Genomic DNA, 19,801 nt, shown 5'->3' on the forward strand with positions numbered 1-19,801 from the left:
GTATTGATTCCACCTCTTGAACCAAATTTGTACAAAATAATAACTTGTTTTAGTTGTTCCTAAATGGTCTAACTTTTAAAATTCATATTATATTCAGCTTTACCCCCAATCTTTATTATGAACTAACCAATTATTAATAAGAATATTAGATATACATTCAGCATTTTACACATATAAAAAAAAACAGGTTTTCCTTATAGATCCCTTATACTCAGTGTTTGGTATGAACCTTCTATTTTATTGGCTCTTTCTTGTATGTCACATCATCTATTAAGTTTGGTTTTGTTTTAACGGAGTCTTGAAAGTCTGAGAGTTGGCGGCAGCGGCACGGTGGCAGCGCAGCAGTCGCAGACCGGAAGGCGTGGTGAGGCCGGCAGAAACAGTCCTGGAAGGGGCCTGATCAACCCGGAGGGCAAGTCTTCCCACCAACCGCAAGGGCCACTATCAGGCCTATCACCAAAGGGCTGGGACTGGAAAGAGCAAGGTAAGAAGCAAATACAGGGGCCCCTGTACTGGACAGCAAACACTCCTGGGGCTACCACTTCATAGCCCAGAAATCTTTTTTAAAAAAAGCTCCTTTCAGGACCTCCAAAGACAAGGATGACAGAGTGAACCCCACTTCCTCCAAAAACCCCCTCTGACCCTGAAAATATAGTAAATATTGCCCAGAGCAAAACCCTCTACAGTAAAGGCTTGGGATCCTAGAGGAAGGGCGTGGTTAGGACCCGGCCTCAAAATGGGAGAAAGCAGACTACAAAGACAAAGACTCTGGAGTCCTACTATCCTCAGAGGGAGGAACCAACCTCAGAGGGAGACAATGTGGACTCCACACCCAAAGCTGAAACTTCAACAGGGAATGGATCCCAAGCACAGAAGGCTCTCCTAGATGAGATCAAAAGGAACTTTGAAAGCAAAATGAGAGAGATAGAAGACAAAATCAATAATTTTCTCAAAACGAAAATAGCAGAATTCGAAAAACATTATAATAAGGAAAACATCTCTAAAAGGAAAAGTGTATGATATGGAAAAGGAGCTTCAAAAATTAACCAAATAAAATGATTTGCTAAAAACCAGAATTAAACAAATAGAAACAAATAACTCTATGAGGAACCAAGAATTAGCCAAGCAAAACAACAAAAATGAATAATTAGAAAAAGAGGTAAAATACCTCAAAGAAAAAATAAATGACCTGGAAAATAGATCCTTGAGAGATAATCTGAGAATCATAGGCCTACCAGAAAATTATGATGAAAAAATGAGCCTGGACAATATTCTCCAAGAGCTCGTTAAGGAAAACTGCCCTGAGATACTAGAACCTGAGGGGAAAATAGAAATCGAGAGAATCCACCGGACACCTGCTGTAAGAGATCCCAAACTGAAAAATCCTCTAAATGTTGTGGCCAAACTCCAGAACTACCAGATAAAAGAGAAAATACTTCAAGCGGCCAGAAAGAAACAATTCAAATATCAAGGGTCCACAGTGAGGATTGCACAGGATTTGTCAGCCTCTACACTGAAAGATCGGAGGCAGTGGAATACAATTTTCTGGAAGGCAAAAGAGCTCGGGTTACAACCAAGGATCACATACCCAGCAAGACTGAGCATACTCTTCCAGGCAAAGAGATGGTCATTCAATGATATAACAGAGTTCCAGACCTTCTTGATAAAAAAGCCAGAACTCAATGGAAAATTCAATTTCCAATTACGAGAAGCAACAGAGACTTAGAAAGGTAAACAAGGAGAACACACACACACACACACACACACACACACACACCCTGATATTTGATAAGAGCAAACTGGTAAGAGACAAGTACAGGGTATGAGTATAAAATACACAAAATGATGATTTAAAAAAAAATCTTGTTAAGGGCTACAAAGGGACGGGGTGAAGTGGAAAAGGGTAAATTATGCCACTCATAGAGGCATAAAAACTGTATAGCAGAGGAAAAAAAGCGAGGGTGTTGGGAAGCATATGAGCTTTTCCCTCATTGGTTTTGGTACAAGGAGGGATTAACAACCAGTTAAGCATAGGATGCTATAGAGAAGGAACGCAAAAAGAATCATTTTAGAGGGAAAGAAGGGAGGGAGAGGAGCTTTGCACGAGATCTGTTCCTGTCATTCTTGATGCGAAGAAAAAATAGCATACTTCATTAGGTATAACAATATCCTACAGGCAGTAGGAGGGGGAAAGGGTTACAAAAGGCGGGTGGGAGTGGTTTGTAGGGAGGGAAGTAGTAAAGGGAAAAGGGAAGGAAAAGGGAGGGGGGCCGAAAAGGGAACACTGAGGAAGGTGGTGGTCAAAAGGAAAACTATTAAGGGGGCGAAGGCAGAAGGGAGGGAAAATATGAACATTAACAGGGGCAGGAATAGGATGAGGGGAAAGAAACAGATAACAATCATAACTGTAGATGTGAATGGAATGAACTCTCCTATAAAATGGAGATGGATAGCAGAATGGATTAGAAATCAAAATCCTACAATATGCTGTTTACAAGAAACACATCTGAAACAGAGGGATACACACAAGGTAAAGGTAAAAGGTTGGAGCAAAATATATCATGCCTCACCTAAAGTAAATAAAGCAGGGGTAGCAATCCTTATCTCAGATAAAGCAAATGCAAAAATTGACCTAAGTAAAAGAGATAAAAGAAGGAAACCATATCCTGTTAAAAGGTACCATCAAGAATGAAGCAATATCACTACTTAACATATATGCACCAAGTGGTGTAGCATCCAAATTCTTAGAGGTGAAGGTAAAGGAATTAGAGGAAGAAATAGATAGCAAAATTATACTAGTGGGACAACTTAATCTCCCCCTCTCTGAACTTGATAAATCCAACCTCAAAATAAACAAGAAAGAAGTTAAGGAGGTGAACAGGATTTTGGAGAGGATAGGTATGATAGATCTCTGGAGCAAACTGAATGGGGATAAAAAGGAATATACTTTCTTCTCAGTGGTTCATGGCACATATTCAAAAATTGACCATGTTCTAGGGCATAGAAACCTCAAAATTCTATGCAGTAAGGCAAAAATATTAAATGCATCATTCTCAGATCATGATGCAATAAATATTATATGCAATAAAGGGCCATGCAAAGACAGACTAAAAACTAACTGGAAATTAAACAATTTAATCCTAAAGAATGAGTCTGTCAAACAAGAAATTATAGAAACAATCAGTAATTTCATCCAAGAGAATGATAATAATGAGACAAAATACCAAAATCTGTGGGATGCATTAAAAGCAGTTCTTAGGGTAAGTTTTATATCCCTGAGTGCATACATGATTAAATTAGAGAAAAGAGAGCTCAACCAATTGGGCATGCAATTAAAAAACCTAGAAAAAGGACAAATTCTAAATTCCCAATTAAATACTAAACTAGAAATATTGAAGACTAAAGGAGAGATTAATAAAATCGAAATTAAGAAAACTATTGAACTAATAAATAAAACCAAGAGCTGGTTTTATGAAAAAACCAACAAAATTGATAGACCCTTAGTCAATATGATAAAAAAAGAAAGAAGAAAACCAAATTATGAGTATCAAAAATGAAAAGGGTGAATCTACCTCCAATGAAGAGGAAATCAAAACAATAACTAGGAATTATTTTTCCCAATTGTATGCACATAAATTTGACAATCTTAGGGAAGTGGATGAATATTTTGAAACATACAAGTTGCCCAGATTAACTGCAGAGGAAATGAACTACTTAAATAATCCCATCTCAGAAAAAGAAATTGAACAAGCCATCAGTCACCTCCCTAAGAAAAAATTTCCAGGGCCAGATGGATTCACTAGTGAATTCTATCAAACATTTAAAGAACAATTGATTCCAATACTCTACAAACTATTTGGGAAAATTAGTAAAGAAGGAGTCCTACCAAATTCTTTTTATGACACAAATATGGTACTGATACCTAAATCAGGAAGAGATAAAACAGAGAAAGAAAATTATAGACCAATCTCCCTCATGAATATAGATGCAAAAATTCTAAATAAAATACTAGCCAAAAGACTACAGCAACTTATCTCAAGAATAATACACTTTGATCAGGTAGGATTTATTCCAGGAATGCAAGGATGGTTTAATATTAGGAAAACCATCAGTATAATTGAGCATATCAACAATAAAACTAGCAGAAACCACATGATCATCTCAATAGATGCAGAAAAGGCTTTTGACAAAATACAACATCTATTCCTATTAAAAACATTAGAAAGTATAAGAATAAATGGAGCCTTCCTTAAAATAATAGGTAGCATCTATTTAAAGCCATCAGCAAGTATTATATGTAATGGGGAGAAGATGGAAGCATTTCCCATAAGATCAGGGGTTAAACAAGGGTGTCCACTATCACCCCTCTTATTCAATCTGGTACTAGAAATGTTAGCCATAGCAATTAGAGAAGAAAAAGAATTCAAAGGAATCAAGTTAGGCAAAGAAGAGACCAAGCTATCACTCTTCACAGATGATATGATGACATACTTAGAGAATCCTAGAGAATAAAGTAAAAAACTGCTTGAGACAATAAATAAATTTGGCAAAGTTGCAGGATATAAAATAAACCCACATAAATCCTCGGTATTCCTATATATTTCCAATGAAATTCAACAGCAAGAAGTTGAAAGAGAAATCCCATTTAAAGTTACTGTAGACATTATATAATATTTGGGAATCTACCTGCCAAAACAAACACAGGACCTGTATGATCATAACTACAAAACACTTTTCACACAAGTAAAGTCAGATCTAACTAATTGGAAAAATATCAATTGCTCATGGCTGGGTCGAGCTAATATAATAAATATGACAATTTTACCTAAATTAAATTATATTTAGTGCCATACCAATTAATTTACCAAAAAACTACTTTATAGAGTTAGAAAAAATAGTAACAAAATTCATCTGGAAGAATAAACGGTCCAGAATATCAAGGGAATTAATGAAAAGAAATGCTAGGGAAGGTGGACTAGCCTTCCCAGATTTTAATCTGTACTATAAAGCAGCAGTCATCAAAACTACTTGGTACTGGCTGAGGAATAGAGGAGTTGATCAATGGAATAGATTAGGCACATGAGATTCAGAAGTCAACAACTACAGTAATGTATTGTTTGATAAACCCCTAGACCCTGGTTTTTGGGATAAGAACTCACTATTTGAGAAATACTTCTGGGAAAACTGGAATATATTATGGCAGAAACTGGACATAGACCATTATCTAACAACATATACCAAAATCAAGTCTAAATGGGTTTATGATCTAGGTATAAAGGTTGATACTGTTAACAGTCTGCTAAAACAAGGAATAGTTTACCTATCAGACTTGTGGAGAGGGAATGACTTTATGACTAAACAGGAATTAGAGAACATTATAAAATGTAAAATGGATAATTTTGACTACATGAAATTGAAACATTTTTGTACAAATAAAGCCAATGTAACCAAGATTAAGAGGGAGGTAGGAAATTGGGAAAGAATCTTTACAACCTATGTCTCTGACCAATGACTCATCTCTAAAATATACAGATAAATGAGTCAAATTTATAAGAATACAAGTCATTCCCCAATTGATACATGGTCAAAGGATATGAACAGGCAGTTTTCAGAGAAAGAAATTAAAGCTATCTATAAGCACATGAAGAAATGCTCTAATTCACTATTGATTAGAGAAATGCAAATCAAAACAACTCTGAGGTACCATATCTCCCCAGCCAGATTGGCTAAGATGACAAAACAGGAAAATGACAAATGCTGGAGAGGATGTTGGCAAACTGGAACACTAATGCATTGTTGGTGGAGTTGTGAACTGATCCTGCCTTTCTGGAGAGCAATCTGAAATTATGCCCAAAGGGCTATAAATTCTTTCATACCCTTTGATCCAGCAATACCACTCCTAGGGTTATATCCCAAAGAGATCATAGAAATGGGAGAAAGACGCATATGTACAAAAATGTTTATAGCAGCTCTTTTTGTTGTGGCAAAGAATTGGAAATTAAGGGGGTGCCCATCAATTGGGGAATGGCTGAACAAGTTGTGGTATATGCATGTTATGGAATACTATTACGCTATAAGAAATGGGGAGCAGGCAGTCTTCATATTTACCTGGAGAGGCTTAAAAGAACTGATGCTGAGGGAGAAGAGTAGAACCAGGAGAAATTTGTACACAATTACAGACACAACATATTTGTGATGACCAACTTTGATAGACTAGACTCTTCTCAATAATGCAGGGATTTAAGTCAATCCCAAAAGACGCATGATGGAGAGAAAAACGTGCATCCAGAGAAAGAACTAGAAAGAACTAAATTTATATCCAGGTGGAAGCAAAATACCTGATATTTTCATTTTCTTATTTGATTTTATGTCCTCTTTACCATTTTTCATTCCAGCTGGTACTATCCATCCTTATAACCTGACCATTGTATAATGTGAAAGTATTTACAGATCCTATACTTGATTATAAGCCTCCATGGGGGGGGGAGGGGGACAAAATGTGAAGTTCGAGGAATTGAATCCTGTAAACTAAAAGGAAACAAATTAATAAATTAAAGAATTAATTAAAAAAAGAAAGTCTGAGAGTTGATCAAATGTCATTTTGTTGTGTTTTTTATTTTTTCAGGATAATACTTAAATTTGTAGGGTATGATATTTTTGGCCAGAGCTCCAGTTCTTTTGCTCTTTTTTTTTTTTTTTTTTTTGGTGGGGGGGGAGGGGAACAAGGGTTAAGTGACTTGCCCAAGGTCACGTGGCTAGGTTTGTGTTAAGTTTATGAGACCAGATTTGAATTCAAGTCTTCCTGACTCCAGGGCTGGTGCTCTATTCAATGTGCCACCTAGCCATCCCTCTTATGCTCTTTGATATGTACTGTTCCAATACCTGAAGTCCTTTAATGTCTCCACTGCTAGGTCATTTCTGATTCTAATTGTGGCACCATCATATTTAAATTTTTTTTTTAAATCTTGATGCTTCTAATATTTTATCCTTGAGGTGGGGGTTTCAAAATTTGACTACGATATCCCCTTGAATTTACTTTATAAGATATTATTTAAGTGGTGATGGATTTTTTTTTCTATTTCTACTTTCCCCCTTTGTTCTAATGCTTCAAGATAAATTTTCTTTAATTAGTTCTTGTATTGTTATATCAAGATTTTTTTTTATCATAGTTTTGGTTTAGTCTAGCTATTTTTTTATTTTTTCTCTTCTTAATCTATTCTCCAAATCTGTTGGGGTTTTTTTCTATGTTTCCCTTTTATTTATTTATCTTTTTTTATAGCTAGACTTTTTTATTTTTTTAGTATTTTTTTTTCATTTTTCAAATACTTTTAAAAATCTTTGTTACATCATTCATTTCCACCAGATTTGGAGTTACAAATTTTCTCCGCATTTGCCCCCTACCCACTGCCCCCAAAAAGCAGTCCCACAGGATATCCCCTCCTCCAGACTGTATCTCCCATATCTTCTCCCATACCCCCTTTGACTTTTCCAGTAGGGAAAGGTGGATCTCTATGCCCCAGTGCTGTAATTTATTTCCCAAATACATGTAAAAAAGTATTAATAATAGAACATATATATATATAAATATATATATTAAACATTTTATTTTAAAATTTTGAATTCCAGATTCATTCCCTTCCTCCCTTGTTACCCACCCTTACTGGGAAGATAAGAAGTGCAGTATAGGTTGTACATGTGTAGGTAATGCAAAACATTAATATAGTAGGTATGTTGTAAAAGAAAGAGTATATTTCCCTCACTCTTATCCCGCCCCCCACTACTTCTATTCTCTATTTTGATCCTGTCCCTTTTCAAAAGTGAATGCTTCCAACTTCCCTTCTCCCACCCCCCCCAGCATGCCCTCCTTTCCATCATCCCCCCTGTCATCCAATTCACCTCTACTCTCCTGTAGGGTGAGATACCTATTGAGTGTGTATTTCATTCCCTCCCAGAGACAAATTCAATGAGAATAAAGGTGACCCATTCCCTTTTGCCTTCCTATTCTTCCCCTCAATTGTAACCATTTTCCCTTGCCTCTTCTATATGAGATAGTTTAACCCATTCTTTCTCTCCCCAACTCCTCTCAGTATATTCCTCTTAATCTCACCTTTTAAGTATCACCCCTTCCTATTAAATTGGTACTGTTCCCTCTATCAATGTATACCTGTAAACATATATGCACACATTCACATATGTATTCATATGCCTGTATACCCTCCAATATAGACATATATGTATATTTCTATTCACTTCAACTATTTTCATACTGAGAAAAGTTTGAATTATTGTTTTTCCCTGTAGGAATTTTAATAGTTCAACTTTGAGAAGTTCTTTATGATTTCTTTTCCCTGTTTATCTTCTCATGCTTCTCTTGCTTCTTGTATCTGAATGTCAAATTTTCTATTCAAATCTGTTTTTTTTTTCATCAAGAATGCTTGAATGTCCTCTATTCCACTGAATGACCATATTTCTGTGATATGGGCATGCCATGCTAGATGATCCTGTCCCAGTGTCTCCCATGTCACACAATCAATTCCAAAGTTCTTTATTTGTTTGTTTGGAGGGGGTAAGGCAGGGAAATTGGGGTTAAGTAACTTGTCCAGTGTCACATAGCTAGTCAGTGTTAAGTGTCTGAGGCCGGATTTGAACTCAGGTCCTCCTGACTGCAGGGATGGTGCTGTATTCACTGTGCCACATAGCTGTCCCAATTCCAAAGTTCTTAAGAGAGCCCTCGAGGATGTCTTTTTATCATGCTTTCTGACCACCAGGTGAGCACTTGCCCTTTTTGAGTTCTCCACAAAATAACCATTTAGGTAATTGTGCATTTGGCATTCAAACAATGTGACCAGCACATTGTAGTTGCATTCTCTGCAGTAGAGTTTGAATGCTTGACAATTTAATTTGAGAAAGGACCTCAGTGTCTGGTATCTTATCTTGCCAGGAGATCTTCACAATCTTCCTAAGACATTTCAAATGGAAACAATTCAGTTTCCTGGCATGGCACTGGGATACTGTTTACTTTCGGCAGGCACACAACAATTAGGTTAGCACAATGAGTCCATAGACCTTCATTTTGGTAATCAGATTAATACCTCTTCTTTCCCACACTTCTCTTTAGAGCCTCCCAAACACTGAACGAACTCTTGCAATTTGTGCATTAACCTCATCATCAATGTGTACATCCCTGGAAAGTACACTACCAAGGTAAGTGAACTTATGCACAGCATTCAAAACTTCTCCATTTGCTGAAACCACTGCTTCCATGTATGGGTGGTGTGGTTCTGGCTCACAAAATACCTGTGTTTTCTTAGTGTTAATTGTTAGGCCACAATTAGCACAAGCAGCAGAGAATAGATCCATACTTTTTTGCACTTCACCTTTAGAGGCTGCATTGAGTGCACAGTTATCTGCAAACAAAAAAATCATGCACCAACACTCCCTCCACTTCAGTCTTGTAGCTTTTTCAAGTTGAAGAATTTACCATCAGTGCAGTAGCTAACTTTAATGCCATATGCTTCCTTTATGAAGGCATTTGACAACATGACTGAAATCATGCTAAAAAGCATGGGGGCAAGCACACCGTCTTCTTTCATTCCAGTGGTAACTGTGAAACCACATCAATATCCATTATCCAGAAACTAGGCAAGCATGTCTTTGTGAATTTGATGTACAATACTGATGAACTTCTCTGGCCAAACAAATTTTGACATAATTTTCCATAAGCCTTCATGACTAACTGTGTCAAAGACTTGGTCAGATCCATAAACATTGATTACAGACTTCTGTTTTGCTCCTGGATTGTTGGGCGGCAAACACCATATTGACCATTCTTTGGCCTTTTCTGAAACCATACTGACCTCAGGTAGATGACCATCTTCCAAGCATGGCAAGCAAAGAAGTAGTTAACACCTTGTTTCAGGTATTTAATTATTTAGCACCTTGTTTCAGTTCAAGTTTCTTTTTAGCCTTGCCATGATCATATCAAGTCTTTGTTAAGAAACAAAACAGTGGGAGGAACTTGCTGATGCAAAAGGAAGGGGTGGAACAAGCAGGAGCTAATGACCATTTATAAGGAGAAGCCCAAGCTGGGAGAGAGCAGAACTGAGAAGGTAAACAGTTGTGGAGGCCTGCACTCTGTTTGCCTGTTCTATCTGTGTTGATTTTTGTTTGTGATACTTTGTATAGAAACCCTGGGATCATACTGGAAGCCCTAAAAGAGGATTTTCTTGTTGTCTTTTTACAAATGTCCTGGAGGAGGGTTTCAGAGGTCCTGAGACTGTACTGATGATGTTTGTTGAGTTCTCAGACTTTGTTGGTGGGTCTGTGTTGATTTCACAGGCAGATAGTAAATTGATAATAGTGCCAGAAATGTTCATGAATGTTATTGTGGCTCTGTTAAGCTTTGTCTTCCCAGAAACAGAAACTGTGAAGGACTTGGGGTGGACTATACACTGTGAACTTCAGTATGGGACTGTATAAGGAACTAAACAAGGAGCTGAGAGCTGCCTACCTGAGAATCCAGGTGATGACTGGATAGATTCAGTCAGGAGCTGAACCCAAAGAAGCAGAACGATGGAATCTGAGAGCCAGTCTTGGTTCAAGATGAAAATACCTCTCCTTGGGTACTTTGTGTTGACTGAGAAGATCATGATTTACTGTGGCCTAGGGGTGGGAGAACTTTGTACTCTGTACCTTGTACCTCTTAAGGATGCTTGAGTTAAGGATGACTGGGAACTAATCTCCAATCAAGAAGAAAAAGGATTTTTTGACTGAGACATTAAGAAAATGTGACCTAGGGGGGGAGAACTTTGACCTTTGTACTTTGTGTCCCTTAAAGAGGTTTGCTCCTTAAGGATGATTTAATTAAGAACTTGCTGAATGATATCTTTACTTAAAAATATGTGGCCACTTTGGTGAAAACTATGTGGTCAATTTACTGATATATTGTTATGTTATAACTGTGAATGCTGTACTTTGGTTTCTGTGAATGTTTTGCTTCCATTTACTACTGAATAAATAGTGAGTTCGCTATACTATGTGACCAGAACCTTAAAGCTATTCACAGCAGCAGACCTCTGGAAAAGTGCTCATGCTTGGCTTTAGAAATTTCTGAATTTCCCCATCATTTTTGGTGAATCAGTCTTGATATTTATGAGTGTTTTGACCCAGATGATCAAATGCAATACTCTACACCAAAAACTCTGAAAGCTGCTCACTCTTTTTTGTGCTCCACTGTTGCCTACTGTGTGTTGACTCAGCTTTCCCTCCAAGTTAGAACATAGTATAACTGCTCAGTGGAGTGCTGTCATCTGTTGAAATTAATTTTTTTTGGTAATCCTTTTGCCTTGGGGATGCTGCTTTTGTTGAATGTGAATATTTAGCTTTGAGAGGATAAATCTATGATCAGTCCAGCACTCTGTGCCACACATTGCCTTTGTTATTCTTACATCCTGTCTATCTCTTCTCCTTATAATCACATAGTCTATTAAGTGTCAATGTTTGCTATGAGAGTACATCCACAAAGTTTTGTATTTTGGTAAATAGAAGACAGCCTTGGTGATAACAAGGTTATAAAATGTACAAGTCTTGAGTGATAAGTGACCATTGCTATTGCTCTTTCCAACTCCATCCCTCCCAAGGACTCCCTGCCATTTCCAATAATCTGAGCCTGCTCTAGCTTTAAAGTCCCCCAGAATTATAACCTTGCCCTCTTTGGGGACATTGATGATGAAGATCTCCAGAACTTCACAAAATTTTTCTTTGACCTCATCCGTGTTCATCACAGTGGGGACAGAGGCACTAAGGATGGTGGTGTGGCATTTTCCTGCAAGTGACAATCACGTGGTTATGAGTCTATCATTCATGTCTTTTGATAGACGTATGTTCGTCAATTAGATAAGTTGTAATTGCAAAACTTCCATCAGCTTCTGAGTGTTCCCCTTCACTGTGGTCACTCAAGAAAAACTTATATCCAGGTTTGACTTTAGTGAGTTGGTCTGCATTTGCCAGCCTTATTTCTCTCACAGCTGCTTTTTGGATGGGATACCCAGTAAGTTCTCTCACAACAAGAGCAATTTGTCTTCTTGGTCTACTGAATTTTGTGTTGTCTGTAAGTGCATAGACATCCCATGTACCAATGGTGAGTGGAATCATGTATGCTAAAAAAAATGACACTTTGTCAGAGTCTACTAAAGTTGAAATGTATTAATTATAGACCTACCATTGTACTATTATATCTTACACTGTGGACCAGATAGGCTTATTTCCCGATTAGTCACATAATAACAATATTTTTGTCCACACCAGATTTGAAAACTATTTACTCATGAGTAGATAGGTGAAGAGGTACTCCGAAACTCACAAAATCTGAAATGATTACACTAATTAATTAATAGTAATGTTCTTCCATGTTGCTTGCCCTGATTTTTCTCTTAGCCCTACTCAGGAAATGATCTTTTCCTAACTAAATTGATAGGTAAAAGTTGTGAATACAATAGTAATTTAATAAATGTTTGTGGAAATAAATTTGTTTCAACTTATGATATTCTGTATGTTTTTTTATATTAGAGTTCAGAAGCTAATGGGGAAGGTAATCATGGGTAGATGTAATTATAATGCAAGGTATTATCTGTGTCATATATTTTATATAGTTAGACCCTAGTTTAGAAATGGCTACATAGAAATTTAACAATGAATAGTTATTGAATAGATTAATGTTGTCTGAATAATTTTCACTTTTATCTGGCTCTTTTGTCAGCTTGCAGCTTTTAATGTGCCGACAGAATCAGATATCTTAGGACCTGGTTACAAATAAACCATCATTTTAAGAAAATTATAGTATTTCTTTTTCAAATGTCCATTTTCTTATGTTCTCATATGACATCTTAAAATTATTTATTTTAACTTTACTATGTACCTAGTAATTGGCTAAATACTGAAAGACAGTTAAAAAGGCAGTCATTAAGTCTGAGTAGCTTATATGCTAGCTGGAGTGATAAACAAATGCAAATGAAACAATTAGAGAAAAATTCATGACAGTGTATAATAAATAATAACAATATGGGCAAATATTTCTAGACACATAATGCTTGACAGTTTTCAAAGTCTTTGTGTTTGTGTACATACACATGTATATATGGATAGAAATAGAAATAAAGATAGATAGAGACATATGAGCACTGTAGCAAGTAGATGTTATTATCACCACTTAAAAATGTGACCTATATTCCACACAATAATTAGATTCACATGGATTATAGTTCAGAACAAGGAAATATTTGTAATGGCAATTTGCCTCATTTATGTTGATTTTTTTTCATCCAACTTAAAGGTGTAAATTTTAAAAGTTACTACACCAATTGCTTATCAATACAAACAAATCGAGGCAAAGAAACCATTGAATCAATAAAAAATTTAATTGGGACTGAAATAAATAGTAAAATAATAGAGAAAAGATGTCACATATTTTTCACAAGAAAGAATAACCTTCTCTTTCCTTTCCTCTAAAAGTATACAAAAAAGAAACTCCAATAAAAGTGCTAGAGTTGGCATTCAGGAGACCTGAATTCAAATCTCACCTGAGTCATTTACTAAATGAATGACAAATTATTTCAGCTCTATTTCCTTCACCTTCCTACTTTGCAAAATCCAATTAATTAGAGTACATACATCCCAGGTCTGTTGTGAGGCTGAAATTAAATAATATTTATAAAATGCCTTGCAAATCTTAAAGCACTGTAAAAATACTGCTAGTACTACTGGTACTATGTATTGTTATTATTTTTAAGAATCTGTACTAATGAGAACTATTGTAAAGCAGTAGAGTATGCCTTATCATTATTGATCAAATTCTGCTACTACTGCTATCTTCTGACTACTCTATATCTCCATCCAGGTCTGTTATTGCAGGCTATGGCTCATCTCTCTTCTTGTTCTTCTTGTTTATTCCTCTAGAAGTGCCTTCTTCCTGCCTTCCCCTTCTCTAGTCATTAGCTCCATTTGATGCAGTTATCCTGAACTATAGGTACAAAGTTTTATGGGAAATGGAGAACTAGAAGTCTTTACAAATGACTGACAATATATTAAGCACCACCTTTCTGAGATAAATATTCTTCAATTAATCAAAAAACATTAATTAAGCTAGGTGGCAGACACTCACTATGGTATGTGCTAATGGGATATAAAAAAGAGTCAAAAGATAGTTCTTATTTTCCTGTCCTCAGGGAGTTTACAGTCTAATGGATCAGAAAATATACAGATATGTACAAAGCAAGTTATATACAGGAGAAATAGGAAAAAAATAAGCATGGTAAGGTACCACAATGATATCAAAAGAAGACATTTTTTGTCTCTTAATATTTAATTTTCCCATTGCATATAAAAACAATTTTTAATATTTTTATTTGAGTTCCAAATTCTCTCCCCTTCTCTTTCTGATCACCTCTGTGAGAATGCAAACAATTTGATATGTTCAATCATACAAACTTATTTCCATATTACTCATGTTGTGGAAAAAAACAGAAAAACATGAATAAAATGAAAAATACTATGCTTTTATCTATATTCAGACTCAATCAGTTCTTTCTCTGGAGTTGGATAACAGTTTTTATCATGAACTCACTAGAATTATCTTTCATCTTTGTATTACTGAGAATAGCTAAGTCATACACAGCTGATCATCTTATGACTTTGTTGTTTCTGTGTACAACGTTGTCCTGGTTCAGCTCAATTCACTTTGCTTTCATGTATTTCCAGGTTTTTCTGAAAGGAATGTGCTCATCATTTCTTATAGCAAAATAGTACACCATTACAATCACATACCACAGTTTGTTCAGCTATTCCTCAATTGATAAATGCCTCCTCAATTTCTAATCCTTTGCCACTTCAAAATGAGCTGCTTTAAATATTTTATACATAACTCTTGGTTCAGAACTTTCTTCACTATACTACCCTGCTTGTAATAATAATAACTTGCATTCATGTACCTCATTAAGTTTAGAATGTGCTTATTCCTATATATTTTTCATTTATTCCTCATCATAATCTTGAAAGGCATGTAACACACATGCTAAAATGAATTTTACCATATCACCCAAAATATAGTGCACACATTAATTGATAGAGTTATCAAAAGGAATAGGTTTACCAAGGAATATGCTAGATTTTAAAAAAAGGCCTTCAGAAATCTCATGAACATTTAATAAATGATAAAGATCCATAGTTTCTTTTTTATTAAGGTCAGCTATGTGATTCTTTACTTTCAAGCCTTCTACAAGTATCTTGAAGAACTCAAATGAAAGCACCAATTAATTTCAGTTTTCTAAACATTCACTTTTTTCTGTCAAGGTTTCCCCTTCCAGTCCCTTCACTTTTATGTATCCTGATCACATTTTGGACAGCTCTTCTTCTTGGAGGCCATCATTGATGGGCTCAATTAAGAACCTGGATGAGAATTTTGGCTTTTTTCCTGTTTCTCTCATTTGCTTCCAGTCCTGACCTTGTTAAATTCCACCTAAGTTCCCCTGGTACAGCTGGAGGGTCATGGCTAGCAGGACTCCCTGATAAGGCCACTTTTCTGCAGCCATCACTACAAACGGTTCACAGAAACCCAACTGTGCCCAGGATGGCTTCTTCAGTGATGCCTGGCTGGCTCTGTGGGTGACTTACGTGCACTGGAGTAGAGCTCTGTTAGATACTGGCTTATGAACAGCTGACTCCACATGTGAAAACACAGTGGCTCTGCCTTCTCTCCTGGCCTAGTGCAGGTGATTTCCTGAACACAAGTGTAAGACTGAACTCATCCTCATATACATCCATATTATAGGAGGTGATTGCTGAAACATCTGAGCTCTTCCAGAAATAGGCAAGAAAAAAAAGGAAACAAACCAGGCATGAAGCAAGGAACTTAAAGACAAGGATTAGTTTTGCTTTTAGAGCCAAATAGCAAGAGTCTCTCAGTCTAACATCAACTCCTTCTTGGTTGAGGAGATGGCAGGAAAGCCCAAGGTCATTTTTCATGACTATCAGTTGCTCATCTGTAAAGTGGGAATAATGCTTGAACAGGTAGTTGTGGGTGGAGTGCTTTGTAAAGCTTAGAGCACCACAGGAGCGTGAGCTCTATTTGCAGTCAACATGATTCAGGAGCCACCAGAGACTGGCCAGGACTATGCCACCTACATAGCTCTTCATGGTTTACAAAACATGAGACATGAGATCACTACCTGGGCCTTAGAAGGAGGGGGCAAGTATCATTAGCCTCACTTTATAGAGGAGCAAATGGGTCTAGAAGTTAACTGAATGGGAGGGAACTTGGCACAGTGGAATAAACAAACACTGGCTCCAGGGTCAGAGGACCTGGGTTCACAAACCACCTTTGAAGATTACTCCCTGTATATCTTGGGGCAAGTCCCTTCATTTCCCTTGGCTCCAGTTTCCTCATCTGTAAAAATTCAAAATGGCCTACAAGGACCTTTCTATCTCTTCACCTAGCATGCTACGACAGGCCCAAGGTGACACACTATCATGTAAGAAGATGAGAGGATACAGGCCCGGTCTCAATTGGATGGATGGGGTCAATGCCATGCCTGAGACTCCCTAGGAGTAATCTGTTTTAGGACAGAAACAGAGAATGAGCTCCTGATGAGGTTAGAGCCACCCTTGAATTTCATCCTGAAGCCAGCAATTTAAAATGAATTGGATGCAAGATGATCTCTAATCTTTGCAGTGCTGTGACCACCTAAATTTTAAGTGACTGATTCAAAACATGTAAAGGGGAGAGCCCCCCCAAAAAAACTGCCCCTGGTGTGATGTTCCTGGAGTGGAGAAGGGTACTAGCTAGACTAAGTAGGACAGGAACATCTTTTTGGCAGTATCTGATTTCACTTTCAGATTTCTTTTTCCTCTGACAAGTAATCTTATGATTTCTGATTTTCTTATTTGTTTCGGCTGATGCTTTGGGACCACAGGTACAGTTAGAAGGGTCTCTCGAAGTCACTGATTCCAACCCCCTCATTTTAAAGATGGGAAAACTGAGGCCCAGGGAAGCTTGATGACTGTCAAGGGTCATACAACTATTGAGTGCTTGACCTAGATTTGAACCCAGGCCTTCTTATTCACTGCACCACACTGCTGTCCCCTGCGGCAGATGTCAGGTATGTTAGGAAGTCTATTTTCTCCTATAAACTTCAGTTCATTTTGCTCTTTTACTAATAGGTGTGGTTAGCACAAACCCATTCAAGAGAAACCAAGCATGTCTGGGCACACTGACTAATGCACACTCCTGGACTTGTTGACCTGGGTTCTAAGCCTGGCACTTGGGCATCATCATCCCAGAACAGCTACTCTTGGACGCCCTGCCAGAACATCCCCCACAGGCCAAACTCTAAGGAGATTGTCTCTTAGGCAGGTTGTAATTTGAATTCTGAACACAGGAAGAAAAATGGCATTATTACAATGGGCCAGTAAGTAAATATAACAAATGCCACTTAAAAATGTCACCAAAATAATACAACAAAAAAAGTTTAACTGGCAAATCTAGATATGAAAGTTAATTTTTGGTAATCTGCAATGGAGGCTCTTTGCTCTTTGGTCAAAATCTAAAACTCCATCTTGTTTTAAAAATTTCAGGTACAACATGGAATTTTAAAAATTCACCTTCAAACACATTTCAACCCCATCAGCAATGTGGTAAAAAATAAAATTTCTCCCTAAACTTGCCTGGGAAAGCAATAACAGAGATGGTGACCCTCCCTGGATTTGGCCTGACTAAATGTCAAGAAAATTATTTTTCCCATTTCATTTCTATGTATCTCTGGCTGTCTATCTGTCCCCCATTGGTCTGGAAAATATGGTCCATTATAACTGTTAAATTTCTGTCTTTTGTTCCAAGGAGGGAGATTATAGTTGGGTTTTAGATTCCAAGTATATCTGCTCTGAGAATAATCTTCTCTAGGTGGGCCTGGAGCAGGCAAAGGGGGATGGCTTCCCACATGTTGTCAAGAGTAATTCTGTCTGTGTTGATTTTCCCTGGATGATTGGTAGAAATCTCTTGGCTGTGAGTGGAATTTCTCTTCCATGGGATAGAAAGTCTCAAGTTGAGAGTGAACTCATGGGACTGGTAGTGGAAGTCTTCTTGGAGCTTGGAGTCGAATTCTTGGGACCAATGGAAGGTGTATCTTGATAATCAGTTCCATGGGTGTTGTAAAAGTTTGTCTTTTTGATAAATGATGATTCTGCAAAATGGTCTGACTTTAAAGTACCATCATTCTTTCTGATTGGTCCATGCTGGAGGTCATCAATGTAATTCTGCCTTTTTATAGTATGTCTTCACATCTATTGAACAATTCAATTGCATCATTTGGTTTCATGCCTCATCAATCAAATACCTGCAAAGAAGACATGCTCTTCTGTTTAAACCATGTGTACAGCGGACTCCAATAAGTTTGTCATCATCTTGGTTTTCTTTCAAGAATTTGTTTATAGAACATTTTAATTTAAAAATTGTGTCATCAGGCACCTGGTGTCCAATGGTAAAAATATTTAAGGAAGAGTGTCTGGCAACACTTCTGGTTTGTAATAGCACTGAATGTATGTTAAATCGATGACCAATCCAACCTCTTCATTCTGTTCTCATATCTTCTTAACAAGATCCAAAGGGGAAAAGCATTCTCTGGGGCAAGTTTTCCTTCAAAACTCTTTTTTTTAAAGGAACTTTAAAAACGATGAAAAGTGTGCCAGGCATCCACTGTCCAACGGAGAGGTAGTCTTTCCACCTCCTGGAGGTGGTTCACTCTCTTTCCTCCGCCACTGCCTCCGCTCCTCCTCCCACCACTGCTCCCCCCTCCCCATACTCCCCAAACCTGCTGCTGGGGGCTCATGAGGCCCTGTGTGGCTACCCGAAGCCTGCTCAGAGCCACCTCATGCCTGCCGCACTGCGCAGTCTGCACAGTCAATGCCCTCAGAGGGGAGGATCCATAGTTTCTGCAGGGCCCTACACCCATATTATTTTGCCTAGTAAGTTTATTACATGTATTGGATCACAGATCAGATCTGGGAAATACCTTAGATGGCATCTAGTTCTGTGTCATTTTGTAATAGTAGCGAGATTTATTGATTGTACCAGTCATAGAGGTAGGAAGTAGTATATTCAAGACTTAAACCTAGGTACTCTAATTCCAAACATTGGGATTTTTTCTCATATACTTTTTTTAAAGCAATCAGGGTTAAGTAACTTGCTCAAGGTTACACGGCCAGTTATTTCTGGGTGTGGTGCTGAGTGTCTGAGCCCAGGATTCGATCTCCAGGTCATCCCGACACTGGAGCCAGTGCTCTTACTCACTGAGCCACCTGGCCGCCCCTGTCATATACTTCTAATGCCAGGACACTTCAACAGAACTGGAATATCAAGGACAATGTCAAGGGAGTGAAAATCTCTAGAGACAGAAATGGAGCAGGAGTCAGAAGAAGTCAGTTCTATGCGTGTGTGACACGCTGTCTTTCTGTAAATCATGCCATATCTCTAAGCCTCAGTTGTCTTATCTGTAAAATGTGGAGACTAATACCAATTGCATAAATTGTTAGAATCCAGTGATATGTGAAAGGAGTTTAAAAACTACAAAGTTATAAAATATAAGGGATTAGAATTACAATTATTATCATCATTACTAATTCTTCAGACATGAATGGGGCATGAGCCCAAGTGATACATAGATACTTTATCCCTTCTTCAAGATACTAGATATGCCTAGGCACACACACACTTTCCATTAACCACTTTTTTAGCATTAAGTTCTTGAGCAGTTGA

At 37.4% G+C, this 19,801-nt stretch overlaps 1 pseudogene; it reads right to left on the minus strand.

Moving 5' to 3' along the window:
* Nucleotides 1–287: 287 nt before the first annotated feature.
* Nucleotides 288–18,875, minus strand: LOC138153198 (uncharacterized; annotated as a pseudogene).
* Nucleotides 18,876–19,801: the final 926 nt, after the last annotated feature.

The sequence above is a fragment of the Petaurus breviceps genome, unplaced genomic scaffold (genome assembly GCF_028583685.1).
Source record: "Petaurus breviceps papuanus isolate PSGF00001 unplaced genomic scaffold, PetGlider_PUasm1.0 151, whole genome shotgun sequence".
Taxonomy (NCBI): Eukaryota; Metazoa; Chordata; class Mammalia; order Diprotodontia; family Petauridae; genus Petaurus; species Petaurus breviceps.